Source organism: Lissotriton helveticus, chromosome 5_1 (genome assembly GCF_964261635.1).
Source record: "Lissotriton helveticus chromosome 5_1, aLisHel1.1, whole genome shotgun sequence".
Taxonomy (NCBI): Eukaryota; Metazoa; Chordata; class Amphibia; order Caudata; family Salamandridae; genus Lissotriton; species Lissotriton helveticus.
This window is the reverse complement of record NC_136065.1, coordinates 648,492,479-648,506,053: the sequence shown is the minus strand read 5'-3', so window position 1 is coordinate 648,506,053 and position 13,575 is coordinate 648,492,479. Positions and strand designations below refer to the sequence as shown.

General features: G+C 41.8%; 1 protein-coding gene across 1 annotated transcript in view; it reads left to right on the top strand.

Moving 5' to 3' along the window:
* The first annotated feature begins 4,169 nt into the window (after positions 1-4,169).
* Positions 4,170-13,575, top strand: part of LOC144754811 (complement C1q subcomponent subunit B-like) — a 47,167-nt gene continuing 37,761 nt past the window's right edge. The window contains exon 1 of the mRNA XM_078643041.1: positions 4,170-4,344. The gene's annotated coding sequence lies outside the window, so the exon portion shown is untranslated. The remainder of the gene's footprint in view (positions 4,345-13,575) is intronic.

The following is a 13,575-nucleotide window of genomic DNA, read 5'->3' as shown; positions in this document are numbered from 1 at the left end:
ACAGTAATACTGTGAATTGAATCAGAATCTGACTCAGACATATTTTGAATTGAAAAAATAAATATATAAGAATGTCTGAAGCTTATATAGAATTCTTAACCTTTCTCTATAAACTTTCTATATATGTACAGCCTTTTTTTTTATATATATATGTTTATAGTAATCTTTTCAATATATATATATATCCTCTCCCTTTTAAAATTGTTTTTTTTTTTTTTTAATATTACCTTCAAATTAGTTTGTAAATATCAATCCTAATAGACTGATTATGTGAGGGAGGCGAGGGTAACACGGATAAATAATTAGATAAATTCACAAAGCGTCGTACCTCACAAGGTTTTGACAAAGTCTAAGGTATTGGGCACAATTATGAATGTCTGGGAGATTGTTCTGAAAATAAAAGCGGGTCACTGTGTTTTTTTAATAATTCGCGCGCGAGAGGAAAGAATTATAACTTTAAAATAAAGACAACTACAGGAAAGGAAAGCAGAAGCCAACCTCCGTAAATTGGAGGTTGAGGGTCTGCATATAAGGAGTAAAAAAGTGTTACTCTACCTTATAAGATGGTATATAAAACAGGTACATTGTATATATATATATATAAATATTACTCCTGTAGGGATTAAGGGGTTAATCAGTATATAGTAACAAATATAGATTAATAATAAAATACAAGTCTTAAACATGAAATTACAATATTATAAAGAGCTAAGTAAGGAGGTGACTTATCTTGCTTGGAGCCGCATTTAAAAGAGGCTGATTGCCTAGTGATTCATGCTATTGTTGATTCATATGTATTCTAAGTTGGAACTTTTGCTTTGTGACATATGCGGCTATGCTTGGACTGCATTAAAAGTTGTATGCATAATGGTAGCCTCCGGTCTTGTAATGAAATCAGCCTCACCTCTCAAATCACTGAGGCAGGCAACTCCACTCGAGAGCTATTCAGAGTCATAAAGGCCTTCACCAATCCAGCAATGTGTGAGACCCCAGATATTTTCTCTCAAGACCTATGCAATAATATCTCCCAGTTCTTTGAAGACAAAATTGAGGGGATATATAAGAAAATCATGCAAGTCGCAGGTCCCCCAAAGAATGTAGTCTCTGAAACTCCCCTTATGACTACCTCTGGGAATATTCTACATGTGATCCCAGAAATAACCTTACAGCAACTGAATATGCTCATTACCAACATGAAGACCGGTTCCCCTAACGATTTGCTCCCTGCTAAAGTGATTCCTCCTTTGACAGAATCCTTAGGCCCATCCATTCATAAACTAATAAACCTCTCCTTTGCCGAAGGAAAACTCCCACAACATTGGAAAGAAGCGGTTGTGAACCCTATTCGTAAAAACACCACTCTACCCTGGTCAGAGCTCTCCAACCTGCGCCCTATCTCCCTCCTCCCTTTTGTTAGCAAACTGGCTGAGAAACACGCTAACACCATCATTTCCAGTTTTATCGAGGCGACAGGGGGCCTGGACCAATCACAATCTGGGTACAGGCCCAACCACAGCACTGAATCTGCCCTCCTCTCGGTGACTGACAAGATCAAAATGTCACAGGATAGAGGAGGCTCCATGATTCTAGTGCTGTTGGACCTGTCTGCGGCCTTTGATACCGTGTCCCACAACATCCTTCTCAGCCGCTTGCAGGGTGTGGGGATAGGAGGCTTAGCACTATCCTGGTTGGAGAGTTTCCTCTCCGGAAGATCGCAATCAGTCAGCCTTGGCCCCTACAGTTCCATCTCGAGGGTGCTCACAAAAGGGGTGCCACAGGGCTCTTGTCTCAGCCCTACATTATTTAATGTTTATGTGGCCCCCCTCGCTGAGATTGTACGAAAATACGGGTTCACACCAGTCTCTTACGCTGATGACACTCAGCTCCTCTACCCTTTCAATTCCCTTGGCCCTAAAGTAAAGGAAAACTTTGCTGAGGGTATGAGGGCAGTGTCACATTGGATGGCAGCAAACTGCCTCCAATGCAACGTGGCAAAAACAGAGATTATGCTCTTCGGCAAAGCGAATCTTCTGTGGTCTCCCGATTGGTGGCCGCTGGACCTGGGTCCAGCTCCAACATCAAAGCCACATGTCAAAAATTTAGGGGTAAAAATTGACCAAAAACTAACCCTCAAGGATCACACTAACCATATTGCAGGACTGTGCTTTCACACCATTGGCCTTTTAAGACGAGTCTTCCCATACCTCCTTGATACCCATAGGAAGACTCTCGTACAGGCCTTGGTTACTAGCCGCCTGGACTACTGCAACGCCCTGCTGACACTTGCTAATGCGGACGCAGTGGGACGTTTGCAGGTAGTCCAGAATACGGCGGCTAGACTGGTCATGAATGTACCACCTAGGACTCCATCCAAGCCCCTGTTGGAAGAACTGCATTGGCTTCCCATACGGCAGCGAATCAGTTTTAAAATTTGTTGCACGGTACATAAAAGCTTATATGGAGATAGCCCCAAATATCTCTCCCAATCACTAGAGCTGTATCAACCTTGTCGGTCACTCCGCTCCTGCAATCAAGCCCTCTTGAAACCACCAATTACCAAAAAATCCAGACAGGGAGACCGAGCATTCTCCTCAATTGGCCCCGCTCTATGGAACAAACTTCCCACTGATCTGAGACTGACTACTAACCATATGTCTTTCAGAAAGTCTCTAAAAACTCTACTCTTCCGAGAAGCATTCCAACCGTAATACTACCTTCACCATATCTGCTAACTGTGACACTCTGGCCCTGATGAGCAAAGCGCGGAGATACCCTCACGGGATTGATTCCTGCGCGATATAAGAATCTAAAATAAATAAATAAATAAATAAATAAACTGATAGAAGCGGACACTTATTTATACACCCACTCTAGAAATAACTTAGTCTCACGTATAGTCATTCATATACTCCAACACTCACATATAGTGGCTTAAAACAAATGTAGTTAGTCACAGAAATACCACTGAGACATTTATTCACTCACCAACACACCCATAGACACACTAACTCACCCATACAGCCCCTTCCAGATGCACTTTTTAATCCATACAACCACTGAATCACCCACTCAGACATCTATGCACAGACTCATATACCCATCTACCCACACAGACACTCAGGGACCCATACAGATACTCAGACAACAAATCAATAACCTATATAGGCACTCATGTAACTATTCAGCAAGCCATACAGTTGCTTACACACCAATGGAGAGACTAATACAGACTTGTACACAGTTTAGTCACTAACCCATGCATTCAGTAAGACACGTTCAATCACTCACTTATACAGTTAGTCACGCACATACAAAATAATTCCTTTAGGCACTTGTAAATGCATTAATTCTTCAATACACCTTGGCATATATATATAAAACATATTTACATTTTATAGAAACGCACATTCACTGGATGATGTCATGAGTGATGTCGTTTGAGATGTCATCAGTGATGTCACTGACCATGTCATGAGTGATGTAATATATAACATCATCAGCAGTGCATTGTGGGCACGCAAGTTATAGTTAGCTCAACTAAGTATAACAGGCACATTTCTCTGGTTTTAAATGAGTCAAATGTTCTACTATCTATAACGTCCTGAAACCTATGTTTATTTTAGTGAATATATATATATGTATATTTATTTTTTTTGAAAGAACACAAAACCCACATATTGCTAAAAACGACTTCCTTCTCTGTGGGTGACAACATTGTGATTGTACAAATTGTTGTCACTCACATGGAAAGGATACAATAGCTCAAGTGGGCTGGCCTATTGCCCATGTTGTGTGCTTTGGTGGGTGGAACAACATGTGAATGACAGCTAAAGAGACGAATGCATGAAGGGGGCTGTCTGACAGGCACTACATATATGTTTATTATTGATACTGGTTTTAGCAAAAGCAAAAGGTCATGGCTAACGCCAGATCTGAAAAAGTATTACGACTCAAAGTCACAGAGATGTCGGTATTTCATCTGATGAGAGAGTTTCACAGCAGAACAGGGAAGATCAGGCATGAGACAAAATCACATTGCACAATATGGAAGTCCAAATGACTGAGGTGGCAAAATTCAGAAATAAACACATTTTCACGAAATCCAACTGTGGGACAGGAAAGTAAATCAGGATATGAAACTGCCGCTTGCTGCGTAAACACATTTCAATGGTTGGCAAATATCACAAAAATGGGTCATGGTTTAAGCGAAAGTTTCTGCCCCTGGTCTAATGTTCTCTAAATCATTATTTTTACTTCCACTCTATCTCTGACTGCGCCCCTTGAACATAATAGAGGCTTTGGCTCCCGCTGCGTTGTTAAATTCACAGAGCCCAGCCAGCAAAGGTAAGAGTGCCATTTTTATTAAACTTTACCAAAATGTTAATTATTAGAAAAACGGCATGCTTTCAAGATAGACTTATTTTAGGTTAGATGCTTTTCATTGTATTTACTGTGTGTGGACAGGGACACTCAAATTGTGTGGTAATGGAGGATATTATGTTCTAGGGTTGACTGCTTTATAATGCAAGAAAATGAACTATGCAGCACAATATGGTATAGTCTGTAGCAGCATTAGTTCATAATTTTTTTAATCATCTCAAATTTTAATAACATAGAAATACATATCAAGCAAGATAACCGTCCATTTTTCTACCACCCTTACCCTGAGTAAACAATTGGGAGATCATCCTAGGGTTTACCATATTTAGAGTCACTGTCTTTTCAATTTTAACTTGCATCAAACTTATGTTCAAGGTAAGAGAATAAAGGACATTATCTTTATCTACAGCAAGGTTGTTTACTCACTTTTTATCATCATTCATAAGCCCATCTTTATACTAAACTTCAGTGGTGGTAATGTATCCATGTAGTCCAGTGATACTCAAAGTGCGGCCCTCTTGACCTTTACACGCAGCCCCCTGGTCAAGAGCAGCACTGGGCTGCTGTTCACTTGAATCAGCACTAACACTAAAAAGATGATGAATAAAAAGGCAAGCCTATATTTAAAGGTTAATTGAAGTTAAAGAAAGAAAGTAACTAGGTTGTCTTGCACCACTTAACTTTAGGTACACTTCAATTTTCAAAGCCATCAAAAGTGTAAAAATATAAGGCCTCTCTAAATTCAAACAATGTCTATTTTCTTAACATGCAGAACCATTTCACTTTAGTACATCAGAATATAAAAGTGCATTGAGAAGTATTTTTAAGTGATAGTTTTCAAATATGAATTTCGAACCATTTATTTACCCCCCTCCACACTGACAACAATGCTAATAGGGAACTAGAAGGCAAGTCAGTTGTTATGTGCCTTCTTTGAGTGGCCTGGGTTTCTATTACTAATGAACAACACTACTGGTTATTAAAATCAAAAACAGGAGGTTTAGCACAACACCTATCCTGACGTCATGTATTTTGAGCACCTCTTAAATGTAATAATGAAGAAAAAAGAGGAGGAACATTGAAATAAAACAATTGCCTAGGATCACACTATTGGGTAAGGTGAGGATGATGGTTTAACCCCAGGTTTTCTGGTTTGACATTGTCAAATTTATCCAGAGATGTATGCTTCGCTTCCCCTATACGCACCTTACCGCCCCCCCCCCCCCGGACCGCCATCCAGCTGGCATCAATGCGGCCCTCGGTCACATCACATCGCGAACTTTGTGGCCCTTGGGTAAATGTTTGCAAGCACCCCTGTTGTAGTGCATAATTTGTGTCGGTGGTAGCAGGTGGTGGGCACCGGCCCACATTTTTGCTGGACTGGGCTTATTCTTCTCCACTAGACTCTGACACCCAAGCAAGAGAGAGAAAGGGGGATACAGGAGAAAGAAGGAGGAAGAGAAATATAGGAAAATAGAGACAAAGGGAGACATTAGAGATTAAAATTAACCTAAAAGAGTGAGATAAAGAGACAGGAAGTTTACTGCAGTGAAAGAAAGAGGCATGAAGTGAAATCAAGACCAAGCAGCAGTGGAATTAGGTAAACACCTCAATTGGCAGCGTTGATGGTGATTTCATAGGAAATACTCTGGGGCCCTCCACTTATTTGTGTGCAATACAATGGAGGGTGATTCATGATTGAAGCATTTTCTATACCTATGCAGATTGAGTTAGTATGTATTAAAGAGTACAGTGTGGGTGCCTTGGGCCAATGCTCCACAACTGAAGCAGCTTAATACATCTGTGTAGCAGGATGCAAAACAACTTTGTTTTTGTAAAATTAATTTGTGCAAATCATATAATTAGCACCAAGAAGGCAATATAAATGTCAATGAAATCAATATAATTATTCACATAACATAGGAGAGGTGCAAGGTGAAGTAAAAAACAGTATTCCAATGATGTATGGCATTTCACAAAAAATACTGTGACCGTAAAATACCGAGATTACCTCAAGAACGTTCAGTAATGTAGAGGCCGCCACTTATCACACAGAATGTTAGTGAGTATGCAGGACTTAATGTTCTGTTTTTTATCTAGTTATTTATACTTTCTGGACTTCTGCTGCTAAAGATATTCATCTCTACTAAAGGTAATTTGTTCATTTCAGTCCAATGCTCAGATAATATGGGGCTTCAACATAAGTTCTTGCTTTGTACAATCTTCTGCTTATGCATTGAGAATGAATGATCAACAAAATAGTTTGAAAAATATAAAAAAAAGACTTAGCAATCAAAGTTAAACTAGCGGCAGACAGAGTTAGGGCCTCATTTTGATGTTGGTCGGAAAGCCTTCGACCTGCGGCGGAGGTTTTCCGACCGACATCTTCAATTTCACTTTCGACTGCCATATTCCGATGACAGTGGTCCGCAGTGAAATCGGACGGCATTCCGTCTGCCTTCCGACGGGCTCATGGAGCCCGTCGGCCAATTGAAACCTGCACATAATCCCTCAAGGACGGCATTTCCACTGTCTGGATTATGATGTCGGTTTCCCACAGGCTTTTCATGTTGGGCTTTCAGATACAAATAGCCTGTTGGAAAGCAACTTTGGGGGCCACTAGCAGGGCCCCCTTCTCCCTGTGGCCTCCGGTTGGGGGCCGAAGGGGTACCTTAGGTGCCCCCCTGTAACTTCCTGCACCGTGTGGCAGGCACTGTGAGGTGCCTGCCACATGGTGCAGGGATTTACACAAACTCCCATTTCTCTTTTGGAGCTTTGTGCTGCGTGTGAAAACCTCAGTCAGCACAAGCTCCCATAGAGAAATGGGAGTTTGCTACTGCACCATGTGCGGTCGCATTGTAATTTGGTGGTTGGAACCGCTGACCTACAGTCGGTCAGTTCCAACATCGAAATGGTGTTGGGCAGACATAAGTCTGCCCGACATCGTAATAAGGCCCAAAGTGTTATTTAGGTTAAAGTATGCCAAATTATAGTTTGTGTACTTTGTGAAATATAGTGCATTCCCTAAAGAAACAAAGACTAAAAAAGGTGCTAAATAAACAGATCTAGAGTGCCATCGCTCCATATTGTGAGCTAAGGTAGGATCATCAACACTAGGTTGAACCAACCAACAAGGATAAGCCTGAAAGATAGACATTTGTTTAATGGAAAGTGAGTCCTTCAGTAGCAGCAAACTGGCATATCATATCTGGAGCGTCAAACATCCTTGCACTGGGCTTGCAAAGTTTTTATTGGAAGCCTACCAAGCCGAGCCATTTCTGAAAACTAGACACCCAGGGCATCCGGGGGGCCACAGCATACATGTGGCTCATTTTCCTACATTGTGGTGGGCGCACCTTTTAATAGGTGTGTCCAGCGCAATGAAGGAAAATGCTCCGTATTATGATGAATACACTGCCCTCAGGGTAGCCGCGAACACAGGCTGCCCTGGGGCAGTGCATTCATGTGAACAACAGAGGGCCTGCTTTGAAGCAACTCGGTGTTTTCACAATGCAGGCGGCAACGCCCTGCACTTTGAAGTTTGACTAGAGATCCCCTTCCAAGCAGGTGCCGTTAGTGACTGCACCCGCCTGCAAGGAGATGCTTCCCCCCTCCAGAGGGCTGCTCTCAAGGGGCGCACTAACACTGCACCACCTTTTAAGTGGCGCGCTGTCAGTGTGCCTCCTGAGAGCTTCTTTGCCTCTGTGCCCATGTCTGTAATACGGAGTGGGAGCAGAGGAAAAGGGATTACATCATTTTAATGGGGCATGCCCCAATGCAAATGAGGGAACTCCCCTGAAGATTGAGCAGGCGCTTTATGTGCACCAGCTCTATCTGTATTACTGACGGGGCCACACAAGCATCTGCAGTCCCTTCTGTAATACCAAGGTGCCCCGGGAGTGCGCGACGTTGGTGCAAAGGCCCATTGGACACCCGGGGCACTTGTCTAATACGGCACCTGGGTGGTGTGGATTTCATGAATCGTACTGTGTTCCTGTCACAGGCTCAATGCAGAGCCACACAATTGGTGTATCGTTTTTATTGGGAGAAGTGTGCGAACGCTGGGCAGTAGGAATTTTCTGGATCCCCGCAGATTCTGGAACTTTCCCTCATAATATGAGATACAAGTGCATTATTTTAGCCAAAGTTAGGGGTTTGCAGGACATTGTGGGTAAGATAAATATTTGGATCTATGCATGTCACATCACCCTGTTGCCTCATGAGTGTCAAGTTATCAGCAATTTCTGGATTTGGTAGGGTTCACTTAGTGGTGGCCGAGTCTGAATAGTACAGCCATTCAGCATGGCAAGTGAGAGGAGATTTTTATTTCTCCTCACTCTGCCTTCCTACATGTCAAATCGATGTCCAAAAGAATCCAAATTTCCTTTCGGTTGTCTTGGGGATGGGTATGCTCTAGGCCCCAAGTGAGCAGTGCTAACAAAAAATATATCCCTGGTATCTAGTGGGCATTCTGCCCCCTGATGGCAGACCCAGATGGGTCAGAAAGAATGTTGGGCTTGTTCCGGGTTAGGAGCACAGCCCAATACTTGGACACCCCTCCCTTAACCCTACTTTTTTGTAACCATTTTTTCCCTGATGTCCCTTATCCCTGATGTCTATTGGTCTTTCTGTCTGTTCCCGGAATGCCTCTCAAACAGAACCCAGAGTGACAGGAAGACTGGTGGACCAGTTCTGGGGAGAGGGCACAGTCCGATTCCTGGAGGACCATTTTTTCTCTGGTGTCTAGTGGGCCTTTTGCCTTCCAGCAGGCAAATTGGGTAAATCCCCCAATCCGCAATGGGAGGTGCAGAAAGACTGTTGTGCCCATGGGTGGTGGAGGAACACAGACCCATGCCCAGGGGAGCCGCTCCCCACACAAACTGTTAATAGTTCCCTAGTCGTCTAGTGTTCTTTCTGCCCTGCTGGTGGGGGATGTATAACATTACCATGCATGCCTTTACCAGACATGCATTTACAACGCAGCCTTTACCACACATGCCTTTTGCAATGCAGATGTCTTTACCACACATGCCTTTACCACCACGCATGGTAAGTATACTTCTAGGTACAAATCACACATATATATATCTAAATCAAAATACTATGTCCATTTCTAGCTCGGCGTGGATGGCACTGTGCTAATCCTGACCTGTAACCTCGCTAGAAAAACAGACATTTAAGGTGAGTACATTTAGAGTGTCGCTCGTGTTGTAGCATGCTCTATATAGGAACTGCTATCCACCTAAACTTGGGAACTACCCAGAGTTCTCTGCTTCATTTTTGCACAATGTATGCAGCACTCTAAGCCTGAAAGGGTATTTTTTGACTCTTTACTGGGTGGTCCCTTGTGTCTAGATAAAGCTAAACCTGTCTGATGAGCTGCAAGGACAGAGAAACACATGTCAGGAGTTACTTTTATTCATCCCAGGTTAGCTTGGATGGTATTTTACCAATCCAAAACTGTCATTCTGTGCCTGAAGTAGTAAAATGCGCTTGTCATTTTACAGCTTAGCATGGCTGGCTCTAGCTAATCCTATGCTTAAGGACTTTACTGTAAAAAGGACCAAATACCTTTTTTGCCTTTCTAGCTCGGCGTGGATAGCACTGCACTAATCCTATGCTTAAAAACATTGCTAGAAAACCAGACATTTGAGAGTCGCTGGTGTTGTAGGATACTCTATATAGGTGCTGCTCTCCACCTAAACTTAGGAACTACCCTGAGTTCTCTGCTTCTTTAAAGTGTGTGTGTGTGTGTGTATACACAGATACCCTTCTCAGCTCCCTCCGGATCAGAGTTACTTCATATAAGTTTAATATTGCAAAAGAAAACAGTAACACATTTCCACCAAATCGAGGTCTTGATCACAAGACCTCTGGTCCACCTCGGTGCCTTTTTAACCACTTCATGCAAGATGGACACCCATAAACACTATCTCTCAGAAAATATGCATTACAAAGGAAAATAAATGGAAGAAATCAACATCTATTGATCGACTCCTGCTTTCCTAGGGAATCGGAATGTTATTCACATTTCACTGATATTCAATAAATAAATAAACGTTAGTAAGGCTAGCCTATTGTTCTAATACCTGTCCCAATCAATGAAAGTAAATAGGCATTCTTTTATAAGGCTAAAAGTAGCATGTTTCAACTGTGTGTGTGAGCATAAAAATTATATAACGATTTCGATGTTATCACTATCTTAGTCAACAGATAGAAAAATTAAGAATAATGAATTTTTTCTGAGGCTGACAGTAGTCTAGCATACTGATATACACTTCAGTAAATTCAAACAAAACCACTGATGAGTCAAATAAGAAAACAAGTAGCCTGATATTCCAATATATATGTTCCAGCATAGTTGAGGTATAAACAGTAGCACATCTGATGACCTCACCAAAAGGGAGAACGAGTTCCACGACTACGAGGTACATATTCTTTGGTGCAGTTAACTGTCTTGATTGTGGCTATTCTCAAGTCTTCCACGGGTTATGCCCACATACCCTGGTTAGAAAGATTCCTAAAGGGAGTAAGAACATATCTCTGTGACACAATACATCAAAGCTTTAAGGGAGCCACAACCTTCACACACTTTTGTATTTTCCGACATCGTATTAACCTATATTTGAACAAAACCCAAAAATAAGAATCAAAAAATAAACAGCAACATCAAAAAAGTATAAATTGCGGAAGGCTTACTCAATTACCTATCTCATAGACGAGAATGAAATTTCTCATTGACATTCATCCCCACTGGGGTGGTGCAACCAGCCTGAAAAAATTTACTTTGATTCAAGTCTGCATAATGCAGTCACTCTGTTCCCACCTCTCGAGTGTTTGGGCACTGAATCAATGCCCAAAAAATGTGGCTGTCATCCAGTCTCCATTGTTTACCTCATTGAAATGTTTGACTGTGCTGTAACTTTGGTTGTTATTGGTGCTAGCCTTCCAATGCTCCAATATGTGGTTTGTAACTGGGAAGCTCCTCGAATCAATGCGTCATTTGTCACAAGAACATGTAATAGCATATACCACAAAATCCGTTTAGCATATAATCATTTTGGGAATACACCACTTCTTATTAAGTCTTTAAAAGGTAATCTCTTCCACGCTTGTTTTATGTTTACAAGCTTTACACTGGCCACAACGAGAAAAGGCCTTGCCTTGTTTAAGCCAATTAGTTGTTTTAGGCATTAAATGACTGTGCACTAATATGTCCTTCAAAGACACATTTTTAGTTAGTGTGGGGGACCCACCTGTTTTTCAAAATCCTCTTTAGTTTCCCTGCGTTGCTAGTGTATTTGGTGATGAATCAGAGGGGTTCTTCACCAGCTCGACAATTAACAGAAGGGTGTGGGGGTGGGGGGGTGTGTGAAACAATGCTTCTTCTCAATGGATGCTATCAGCTCATACACTTGCTTGTTTCGAAGGCCTGCGTGGGCAGTCTCTGGCTAACCCTTGTATCATCATCTCCCGTTTTATTTTCCGATAGCTGTGTTCAGAATTACAATTTCTTTTCGCTCTGATGTATTCACTAAAAGGGATACGATCTAAAACTGGGTGGATGGCTTCTTGAGGCATGTAAAATGGAGAACCCCTCTGTCTGTTTCCTAAACAGTTCTGAGTTCAAGGTCCCATCTACTATAGTTTAATTTTTTTTAAACACATTTTCATTAAGCTCTACTTCCATGCCTTCTTACAACTCAGATTATACAATAGAGCCTTGCAAGCCTTTCATAGTTACAGTGTATACAGGGTTTCAATAGCTTTAGCTGGTCATAGTATTATACAATTTGGCATATATAAATATCAGTATATTATTGTATTATTACATCCTCTGGGATAACTGGCATTGATGACCTGTCTATTTTCCCTATTTATTCATTAGCTTGGCTAGTATCATCCATCTAAGTCATAACTTCTTGTTCCTGTAAAGTCAATCAACTAACCAATCCCCTCCCCGCCACCCTCCCTCCCCCTAGGTGTGCCTTAGTGTGATGTGTCTCTATAGTTCTTTCCCTATGTAGGATTTTTCTGTGAAGTCGGTAGATAATTGTCTAATGTTGGTTGTGTTGGTTTAGTATATTCATGCTCACACTTGACTTCTTTTTCCCAAGGCCCCTTCCTGCTCTTTGTCGTCAGCTTCGTTGGGTGGGTGCTTCAGTAGTGTCGCCAATGCTTCCCATGCTCTGGCTGTTTCTAGAGATCCCCTGCCCCGTCTGGCCTCGCCCAATCTTACCTCGCCCTCGTATGTCACCCAATTCGTAAATTCCTTCATCCACAGTTGCACCCCTGGCCCCCCCTGGATTCTAGTGATCTCTCTTTTGGCTATCAGGAGATCCCACCTACTATACTTATTTTAAAGTCTAAGAAATCTATGGTGTTCTGGCTGTACAGAATTGTGATATTCAGATTAATATCATTCTCATTTAAAGTGAGTCCAAACGCATTCAAATAATTTGCATCACCATCCCATATAAAAAATACATCATCGACCTACATCAACAAAGTATTATTTTTCTCCTTTCAATGTGTCATATCGTGGCCCCAGAGCACCTGCTCCGGCCACCAGCTCACCGTCAAATTGGCATAGCTGGGGGTGGGGGGCTTTGGGGGGGGGGTGAAGCAGGCGCCCAACGCAGTTCCCTGTATCTGTTTGAACAAATCTTCTTAAACATAAAATTGTTTTCAGACAAACATATCTCAATCATTTTCAAAACCATGTGTGTGTGTTCCAAATAGTTAACACTTCTGGCCCTTAGGAAATATTTACAGGCAAAAGACCATTAGTGTGTTTAATGCTCGTGTAGAGACTCTCTACATCCAAGCATACCATCCAACATGTTTTCTCCCAGTGGAGATCCTGCACTTGGTATCCCTCACACAAGAATTCAGATTAGTCACAAACAGACGTATATTCAAAAAGACTATTTTTAGAAGAAACGATAGGGCATCCTGGGGGATTGCTAAGATTTTTGGGGACTTTTGGGTAACAGATATAAAGCTGTAAACGAGGGTGAATAATTTTTTAGAAATTGTAATTTGGCCCAATTGAGAAGCTGGTTCTCAACCCTGCAGTAGATCTACATTCATCAGTTGTAATTTCCTGAAATATGACCTGTTCACCTTAAAATATCAAGCAGTGTTATCTGTCTACATGCTTATTTTATGTAATCCTCCCTGGTCATTAACACC